The following is an 11,210-nucleotide window of genomic DNA, read 5'->3' on the forward strand; positions in this document are numbered from 1 at the left end:
GGTAACCAAATTCAATTGTCGATATCAATGAACAACCGCATAGAACCATCTTTCTTCTTTACAAATAACACTGAAGCTCCTCAAGGGGATACACTAAGGTGGATAAAACCCTTATCAAAATGTTCCTGCAATTCAACCTTTAATTTCTTCAACTCAAGAGGTGCCATACGGTAAGGCACTTTAGAGATAAGTGCAGTGCTAGACACTAAATCAATAGAAAATTTGATTTCTCAATCAGGAGGTAAACTAGGCAATTTCTTAGGAAATACAACTGAAAATTCCCTAACAACCTAAATATCCCCAAGGGAAACCTTGCCATTATTATCATTCACTATGTAAGCTAAAAAGCATTCACATCCCTTTGCTAACATCTTATTAGTGTTAAGTACAGATATCAACCTCCGTAATTTTTTCGATTGCCTCGAAACTGAAATTTTATTTCTCTAGTAATTTTGAAAATAATTCCTTTAGAGAAACAATCGACACTAGTATGACAATTTTCTAACCAATCTATAACTAAAATAATATCAAAGTAATACATCAGAATTGGTAACAAATCAACAAAAAAATATCTATCCCCAAAACTACGCAGATAAGACTTATAAACTTAATTCACAATCATGTTCTCACCCATAGGAGTTATCAGGGGCGAAGCTATGAGGGGACTAAACCGAGCTAGTTTCTTGAAAAAAAATTTGGTTAATTATAAATTTATTCTCTAGAAAAATGGGCTACCATAACAGAAAATAACGGTCATCCGACCCCCCTTATGATAGAATTTCTTTGTGTCATTGTAGCCCCTGTGATAAATCCATGATAGTATTTTATTTATCACATCTTCCGTGACAGTGTATATCTATCACACATATGTCATGAACCATGCAACGTCGTTTTGCAAGACTTTTTGAAATTAATCGAAAATTTTAGTGTGTAATTTAAATTGTTATGAATTTGGTGGGTTTCTTCAAAATATGTCATATATTAATGATTTGTATTCTCTATCATGAGATTTAAGGTTTAAAGAAAAATAAAAATTATTATTTTTAATTTTGAAATTATAATAATACTAATTATTATTATTTAAATTCTAGAATTCAGAAATAGAAATAATAAAAATCACATTTTAAAACTTAAATTAATTGAAATAAAAATTAAATTCAAATTCATCAAAACTATTAAATACCAAATAGCATCGTATACTAAAAATTTCAATCACTGGAAACTTCCAACAAATAGCATCATCAAAATACATGGTGAATCAAATTCATAATAATATCTCATAAATCCTTTAAAATATCTAATCACCTGCAATATCTAATCACCAGCCCATCCTAGAAAAACAATTAATCCATAAAAAAAACATCGATGGTAAATTCCCAAAAGCCACCAATATCACCGGAAAAACAAATTACATTAAGATGAGTACCCAAAAAATGCAAATTAATAGATCGGCCACTTATAGTTAATCAAATTCATAAGGAGTCATCACACAATTCAATAATCAAGAATAATGAAGAATTTCACATATGTAATAATAAACAATAATTACTAACAAAAATCAATGTAACTTCATTTTTTAACTCTTCCTTTCCTTGTCTAGAACCTTTTGATAGCCTTTTAACTGCAATTTCTTGCCTTTCTACCTATGTACCATAGATCTGCTAATTAGTTAGTATTAAAAGAAAACCTGATTTAATCTCAATAGAATGCCACAATATTACCTTGTACACTGGCCCAAATCTACCTTCTCCCAGTTTATTGTAACTTGAGAAGTTATCTGTGGCCTTAGTTATACTGGCAAAATCAAATTCCTATAATTCCATATCTTATTTTCCTCCTTCATTATTTTAATTTTTCATATGATTCATCTTCGTTAATCTTGAAATTGTAGGAGAATTCCATCATGGACAGTGGACTTATTTAGCTACTAATTAGAACAATGAATTTTATTTGCAACTAATCCAAATGAATGATATTAGCAAAAGGCTTCGAATAATGAGTTTAAAGTCTCCATAGCTCACTAGAGCTAGTTGGGTGTGTATTTTGAAGATATAATATCCACACAATCTCAACTTGTGTGGTATGGTTACTTATGATCTTTTTCTATCTTTATTCCATTAATATTAAGGCAAACTATATATATATATATATATATATATATATGCACATTTGGATTAATGTTGTTTATAACTGTAAGAACAACTAATAAACCCATAAAAAAAAACCAACAGTAGTTAAATTCAATAAAAAAAACTAATAGTTAAAATAGCAACAGTGGATAAAAAAACAAAATTAGAGAAATGGAAAGTTTCTTCCAGGGCAGAAATCAGAGAAATCAACACATAAGTGCCCTGTTAACATATATGTTTTCATAATGTTGATTTTGATGATAACAAACAAGATTAAGAATGATTAATCTTTTAAGCTCAAATTATTTTTTATATATTTTAAATAAATCATTATTTTCACATTATAAATGTTTCATATTTAATGGAAAAATGATTTTATGAAATTAGTTATTTTTCAAGTTTATGGTTTAATTGAAAGAATTTTGAAAACTTTGAAATCAACAAATATTGTTTGAAATTTTGGAGGACTTATTTGAAAAGTTTCATAGCATTTTGGGCTATATTATAATTTTAGAAAGTTTTGGGATTAACAAAGTATTATTTAGAAATTCTGAAATTGGACCTATTTGTAAAGTTTCATAACGTTTTGGGCCGTAATACAGTTTTATAAAGTTTTGGGGTCAAATTATAATTTTAGAAAATAGTGCACTGTACGGGTTACTGTAGCAAGCGGCTTACCGGATGTGAAAAACCGGCACGCCGGATGTTGGGTAGAATGTATCCGAATTGAAAGCGGCTTATCGGATATGGTTAAACGGCAAACCAGATTTTGGGCAGTAAGCTTCTGGAGCATAAACGGCTTACCGGATTTCGCAACCGGCAAGCCGGATATTTTGAAATTCAAATTTTTCCCTTAACGGTAACATAAAAGCGGCTTACCGAATTCCTAAACGGCAAGCCGGTTACGACCAAAATGTGCATAACGGCTAGTTTTTGAGCTCCAACTATATAAACTCAAAATCAATTCATTTTTGGTAATCTAAGCAAGCATAAACAAGTGCACACAACTTATATTGAGCTTCAAATTCGAAAATCATCATAGATTAAATCTTCATTGAGCTATCATTTGTATATCACTCTTAAAGAGAGTTTTATTGTTGCAATTTTCATTTCTCATCAAATTGTGAGTGTACAAGTGTGAGAAACACTTGGGGTGAAGAGATTGGAGAGATAATCTCTTATTGTAAAGGTTCATTGACACCTTGAAGTCAATTGTAAACGTTTGAAGCCTTGGAAAGGCTCGGATAGTGAAATCCTCAATCCCGGTGTGCTTGGAGGCGTGGACGTAGGCGAGGATTGCCGAACCACGTAAAAATCCTTGAGTTTGCTTTCTCTTCCCTTGCTCATTTATTATTGTGCTTTCATTGAATTTATTGTTTTCGAATTTATTAAGGCATTAGATTGGATTGTTGTGTGGTTTACTTAGCTTAATTTTTAAAATCCCAATTCACCCCCTCTCTTGGGTTGCCTAGTTAGTATTTCATGCCCATCATAGCAGAGGGCGTCCTAGACAAGTATTTTGCAGTGAACTTTGAAAGGAAAATGCAAGTACTTGGAAGAAATTGGAATTGTATTATATATTCGAATGAATTACAATGAGACATATTGAGGTCCTTATATAGTACAAATTATAGTCGTTCGAGAATTAAAGAGCATTCTTAAAGTATAGTAGAATTAACCACAATTGAGGAAATCGTGATTGCTATTGACAGAGGAAATCTCGGCTTTATTAGCTTGCAGTCAAGGCTGATCTTTTGGCTGATTTTCTTGATTCCTTTCCTTGATTCCTGACTCATTGATTGCTATTTCTACAGCCCGACACTTTCCTTTAACATCCCCCCTCAAACTTGGTCGTGGTAGAGTCCAAATACCAAGTTTGGTGCATAAATTATAAAAGGCAGTGCTGGAGAGAGGCTTTGTAAAAATATCAGCTAGTTGATCTTTGGAACTCACAAACTGGGTGATTAGTTTCCCTTGAGCCACTTTCTCGCGAACAAAGTGATAATCAATCTCAATATGTTTTGTGCGAGCATGAAGAACTGGATTGACTGTTAAATGAAGAGCTGACATGTTATCACTAAATAGTGTTGGAGGTTGAGGAAGCTGAAAGCCAATGTCACTAAGAAGATAGGTGATCCATGTGAGTTCTGCAGCAGCTGAAGCCATAGCACGATACTCAGCTTCCGTACTTGATCGGGCAACAGTAGGTTGTTTCTTGGCTGACCAGGATACACAATTGGGACCTAAAAAAGTGCAAAATCCTGTGGTGGATCTTCCTGTTAGAGGACAACCACCCCAATCCGAATCTGAAAATGCATACAAATTAGTTATAGTGTGAGAAAGTAATCGAATACCATGATCTAAAGTTCCTTGGACATATCGGAGAATTCTTTTGACTAATTGAAAATGAAAATTGCTCGGTTGATGCATATGTTGGCAAACAAAATTAACACTATAAGCAATGTCTGGCCTAGTGAATGTCAAGTATTGTAATCCACCTACAATGCTTCTATAGAAGGTAGGATCAGAAAATAAACTTGTATCAATGGGGTGATTGTGAGGCACCATAGGAGTAGATAATGGTTTACTAGTATGCATTTTTGCTCTTTTAAGCAAATCGGCAGCATATTTTCTTTGATGCAAGATAAGACCATGAGAAAATTTAGCTACTTCTACACCTAAAAAGTAATGAATGTAACCAAGATCTTTCATAGCAAACTCCTTTCCAAGTGAGCAGAGAAATTGATTTAGAAGAATATGGTTGCTTCCTGTTAAAATTAAATCATCAACATAAACAAGTAAAAATATAACGCCATGATTTTTTTGAAAAATAAACAATGAAGAGTCAGTAGTGCTACAGACAAATCCATAAGCTAAGAGGAACATACTTAACCTATCAAACCATGCTCTCGGTGCTTGTTTTAGCCCATATAAAGCTTTGTCAAGTTTACAAACATGGTGCATATATTTTTCATCAATAAATCCAGGGGGTTGCTCTATGAAAACTGGTTTATCGAGCTTGCCATGTAAAAATGCATTTTTTACATCTAATTGTCGAATGTCCCAATTGTGGGATAGTGCAATTGATAAGACTATCCTAATGGTTGCAGGTTTTACAACGGGTGAAAATGTTTCTAGGAAGTCAATTCCTGGAATTTGATTAAAGCCTTTGGCCACTAGCCTAGCTTTTAGTCTTTCTAGAGTGCCATCAGCTTTAAGTTTTGTTTTGTATACCCACTTACAGCCTATGACATTCATGTCATTGGATCTTGGAATTAATATCCATGTCTTATTTTGATGCAGGGCAACAATTTCCTCTTTCATAGCATGCAACCATCCTGGATGATATAAAGCATCTTTAATGCTTTTAGGCTCTGTTGGCACATTATAACTAAGTAATGCAAATTTAGTAGGGCTATACCTGGTGCTGCGTTTATATATACCTGCTTTGCCACGTGTTGTCATGTTGTGAGATGGTTGTATACTTACAGTGGAATCAAGAGTAGGTTTTTGTCTCGTGTCTTGATCTGTTTGATTTTGAGATGCTAAGATGTTAACAGCTTCTGAATCTTTGTTAGGCTGAATCCTAGTTAGATCCAACTCATGGGAAACTTCAGTCTCTTGTTCAGGAGCCATTGTGTCTTGATCAGAGTCATGTTGAGGTGCTGAAATGTTTGTAGCCTCAAAATCTTTGCTAGTTGGATCAAGTTCGTGAGGGGTCTGTAACATGTTTATATTGCTATATTCTTGGCCTCCACTTCCTTCATTGTTTGTGGTAGAGATATCAAGGTTAGTATTTTCATTTTGGTTGATATCCGCTACCCTGTGGCTATTTTTTGTTATAGGCACTGCCATGTTTGTTCGAGGAGATGGTTGGTTATAGTTGTTTCCAATTCCTGCAGTAGTAAAAGTTCCTGCAATCCACTCATTGAAACTTGTTAGATTTGTGTGTTCACCACAACTACTATAAAGTATACCTGGCTTCATGAAGGGGAAAGTCTTTTCATCAAAGACAACATCTCTTGACAAATATACTTTTCCAGTAGGTGGGTGAAAACATCTATAACCTTTATAAAATTCACTATATCCAAGGAACACACAAGGAAGAGATTTTGGATCAAATTTATTTTGAGTTATTCTTCTAAGACATGGAAAACATCTAGAGCCAAACACTCTTAAGGAAGAGTAGTCAGGTTTCTTACCGGTTAACTTCTCAATGGGACTTTTCATGGCAAGTATGGCTGAAGGTAACCTATTGATTAGCCATGTTGCAGTAGAAAATGCTTCCACCCAGAAGCGTTTAGGAACTCCAGCATGAAACAACATAGTAAGTCCAAGCTCAGTGATATTCTTCTGCTTTCTCTCAGCAACACCGTTTTGTTGAGGTGTTCCTGGGCATGATTTTTGTGACTTGATTCCATGATTTAAAAGGTATTCTTGAAATTCTTTGCTTCCAAACTCACCTCCTCCATCCGATTGAAAAACTTTGATGTTTTTCTCAAACTGATTTTTGAAAAATTTATGAAAAGAAATAAAGCAATGAAAGAAATTAGATTTTTTCCGTAAAGGAAAAAACCAAGTAAACCGAGTGAATTCATCAACAAATATAACATAAAATTTAAAATTTTGAAATGATTTAACTGGAGCAGGACCCCATAAGTCACAATGAATTTTACCAAAAGGTTCCGAACAATGTTCATCAATATTAAGAAAAGGGAGTCTACAAGATTTGCCTAATTGGCAACTTTCACATAAAAAATTTTCCCTGTCATGCTCATTTACAGAAATGAGCTTATTATGCTTTAAATAACTAATTATTTTCATATGTGGATGCCCAAGCCGTTGATGCCATGTGGTATAGCTAGTTGCTTGAAACCTTGATGAGTGGAATGTCATGTTTTGATTTGGTTCCAAGCTATAGAGGCCACCATTCCTAGTTCCTGTTGTGATCACTTTCCCTGTTTCCCTGTTCTTAATCACAAAATTATTTGCAGTGAATTCAAACATGTAAGGAAAATCAGTAGTTAATTGACTTACAGAGAGAAGATTCTTTTTAATCTCAGGAACAACTAAAACATTTTTTAATTTGACAGAGTTTTTATCTGTGTGCAAAACAGTATCTCCTATATGAGTAATTTTCAATTTATGTCCATTACCTACCATTATCTTATCTGATCCATGATATGGTTGACAATGAATTAACTTACCATTATCTGAAGTCATATGTTGAGTAGCTCCTGTATCAGGAAACCATGCATCAGTCTCATTTTCTGATATTGCCATAGCGGCAAGAGCTTGTGCTGCATTATTAGGCTGATAGCCTTGTTTGAATCTGTGCCAACATTCAAAGGCAGAGTGTCGAGGCTTAAGACAAATCTGACAAATTAAATCATCTTTGTCTTGCTCATTTTGAGAAGGATTTTGATTATTCCTTTGTGGTGCTTCCGAAGGTTTTTGTACTGCTTGAGGGAAGCCTCTTCCTTTTGAGTTGAAGGAATTTTGCCCTTGTCTATTAAGGGGATTTTGTCCCTGCATGTTAAAAGGAACTTGTCCCTGCCTATTGTTTCTAAAGTGTTTTCCATTGTTTTTATTTTGAGCAAAAAAGGCAGAGTGTTCATCAGTAGCACTTGCAGAGCAATGAAAAGATTTCATGTTCTCATGACTTTGAAGTAATTGAATGACATCATTATATGAAGGTATTGGAGGTTTCATCATAGATGTAACAAAAGATCTATAACCCTTACCTAATCCTTTGAGAAGACCAAAAACCTTTTGTTGATCTTCCATCGATTTGCCAATGGCATCAAGTTCATCACATATCTCTTTGAAGCCTCTGATGTAGTCATTGATAGTTTTGTAATTTTTCTTGCTGTGCAGATGCATCTTTTGCATGAGAAAGAACTCTCTATCTTTGGTGTTTCGAGCAAAGTATTCTGATAAGGCTTTCCATACTGCTGCTGATGTTTCTATTCCCACAACAAGTCCAAGGACTTCCTCTGATAGAGTCCCCACGATCCATCCGCGAAGAAGTCGATCCGATCTCCTCCACATTATGTAATCATAATTCATCACATATTCTTGTTTTGTTGTAGATGCTTCAGCTTCTATAGTTGATTTTAAGACAAATTCTGCAGGTTCGGGATATGTTCCATCTAGGAAACCTCCCATATCTTGGCTTTCAATAAGCCCACTTATTTGTGTTTTCCACAACATGTAGTTGTTTTGGGTGAGTTTTAAAGAGACGAAGTTGCTTATATTCAATGTGGAAGGATATGGAAATGAAACGGTAGATGTAGTTTTTGAAGACACAAGAGCCATGGTTGACTAATAATATTTAATTATTCTGCCAGGAGCTATTGCTCTGATACCATGAAAGGAAAATGCAAGTACTTGGAAGAAATTGGAATTGTATTATATATTCGAATGAATTACAATGAGACATATTGAGGTCCTTATATAGTACAAATTATAGCCGTTCGAGAATTAAAGAGCATTCTTAAAGTATAATAGAATTAACCACAATTGAGGAAATCGTGATTGCTATTGACAGAGGAAATCTCGGCTTTATTAGCTTGCAGTCAAGGCTGATCTTTTGGTTGATTTTCTTGATTCCTTTCCTTGATTCCTGACTCATTGATTGCTATTTCTACAGCCCGACACTTTCCTTTAACAAACTTATCATACTCATCAAGCAACTAGTAATTTCTACTTTAAAAAGTGAAGAAATTAGATATCTAGCTAATCCATAAATTCAGGATATCAAAAATCTTAACAATTACATAAAATTTTTCTACTACTTATTTAGATTCCAGTTCTTGTTCGGAGATTACCACAAGTATGAACGCAGATGATACATAACTACTAAACTAATAAGGCAATACAAAACCTTAGATCCAGTAAATAAATCAAAATCAACTAAAAGATAATGGTTCAACAGAAAATAAAACAACATCATAGAATAGCAATCAGATTAATCAAAATAAACGGCATATAGATCACAGAAAAATCAAATCAAATCAAATCAAAAGAATATAATATAAGAAAAAGTGGAAGTAAAGACTTGGCTAAACTTGAGCGTGTTGTTCATTGGCAAGTAGTAGAAGCAGCAGATCGAAGAGTAAAGACGAAGAGTAGCAATTTGTTGTCCGCAAGCAGCGCAATAGAGAACCAATTTTTTTTGTCGGCAGCATGATTTTTTTTTTCACAAAAAATAGTACCAGATCCAGAAAAAAAAATTAAGTTCACAAAACACTAAAAAAATCTCAAAATTCGCACTTTAACAACTAAAGCGTTTTCAATAACACAAAACAAAACAAAACAACAAGTTGTTTTCTTCCTTTGGTTAAAAATCTAAAACCCGAGCTTAGTAAAGAACCAACAATTCTTGCCAGTCTTAAACCTCTCCTCGAGGCGCTTCTTGGTCTCCTTGCAAGCTGTCACCTTCTTGTCCTTGCTCTGGAGGGAATCGGCCGTCAGGACTTCCTTTAAATCGATGTTGAGAGTGTATCGCGTGGGCATCAGGTGTTGGTAGTTGACCAACTTGACGAAGGCCTCGACGCGTGACTACATTGCTGTCTTCTTAGCCGAGTCCTTATGGATCACTTTGCCCGCTTACGTCTTTATCCCCGTTATCAGACAATGCCCGTTCGGCCTCTCGCGGGTCCCGTCGTAGAACGACTTCACGATCACCACCTTCCGGCCGGCGTAACGGCCTTGAAGAAGGATCACGACCTTGTTTGGTTTCAAAAACTTCACCATTTCAACTCTCGCTCCTCGCCCGCCCGCGGCTCTCTCTGGGTTTTTGTGTGTGTAGAGGCTGGCACCGTGATTTTGTTTTTGTGCGTGATTTGGAAATTAGAGTTTGCCATTTGAAGTCAAAGGAGAGTCTACCACTTACGATATTTTTTGTGGTTTCAAGATACGGTGTCGTTCTATGCCTAAATTAATTCATTCAAAACTCACTATTTCATTAAATATTAATATGCTATCATACGTATATGATAGATAAATAAGCTATCACAAATCTATCATGCCTTTATGATATATAAAAATTCTATCACGAATTTATCATATTTTTGTGATAAATGATTAATTTTTAAATATCTATCACAAAAATTCTGTCATAGTAGCATATTTTTCTAGTAGTGTCTTTTTTAAAAACTTATAGTAAAATATAAAAATATAACTAATAATTATTGTCAATATCTATTTTCCCTAAATTAAAAAATTCATCCAAATTCCTGACTAATTGATCCAATTATCCAAAGTCTAAATTCTCCAAGACCCAACTGTTCATGTCATTAAATTGCTACTTCATGAGTGACAGCCAGCCTCTACTGCACCCGCATGATCATACTGTCTTTGAATTAGTTATTATCTTATACCTTTGTCAAATTTTTTGATAAAATAATTAATTATTGTCTAATGTATTATTATCGCAGACAATATCAATTCAGATACGATAATACATGAGTTTTCTTTTTTGAAGAATCGCAGGATAAAACTTCCTTGATAGTGTTTTTTCATTTACATTGTACCTTTATAGCTTTATTATTCATTTTTTGCTTGTCTAGTGTATTTTAATAATTTCATTTGTATAGAATAAATTTTTTGAGAAGTAAATTGAATTTTAAAAAAAATATAGCCCACCCCAAAAAATATTGCTAGCTTCGCCACTGATTATATTGGAATATTCCGATAATAAAGTCTAAAATATGAATACATTTGAGCATAGAGAGTGTCTAGATGTGCATAATTAACTCTTTTTCATATCAATTGGGATTAATTTTGAAGTCTAAAATTAATTATTAATTACATTTTCGAGGTACTTACAGAAACTATACATTTACAAGAATTCCTCATTGTGGGCAGAGGCTTTCCATGAACTAACTCAGTTTTTGCTTCCACGCACAAATTTTTATATCTCACTTCTATTGTGGGAAATTTCATACCAAATAAATCTTGGTTTTTTAAATATTTTATATTAGACCTTGCTCCTTATCAAGGTTTATTGAGCACTTTCGATAATAGGTTATGCTTTGACTTTCTGTATGTCTAACCTTAGAAGGTCATTTAGCTTCA

At 33.9% G+C, this 11,210-nt stretch overlaps 1 pseudogene; it reads right to left on the reverse strand.

Annotated features, from left to right (window-relative positions):
* Window positions 1–9,361: 9,361 nt before the first annotated feature.
* On the reverse strand, window positions 9,362–9,896 carry LOC102628546 (60S ribosomal protein L27-like; annotated as a pseudogene).
* Between the last annotated feature and the right edge of the window lie 1,314 nt (window positions 9,897–11,210).

This window comes from Citrus sinensis, chromosome 6, assembly GCF_022201045.2.
Source record: "Citrus sinensis cultivar Valencia sweet orange chromosome 6, DVS_A1.0, whole genome shotgun sequence".
NCBI classification, from domain to species: Eukaryota; Viridiplantae; Streptophyta; class Magnoliopsida; order Sapindales; family Rutaceae; genus Citrus; species Citrus sinensis.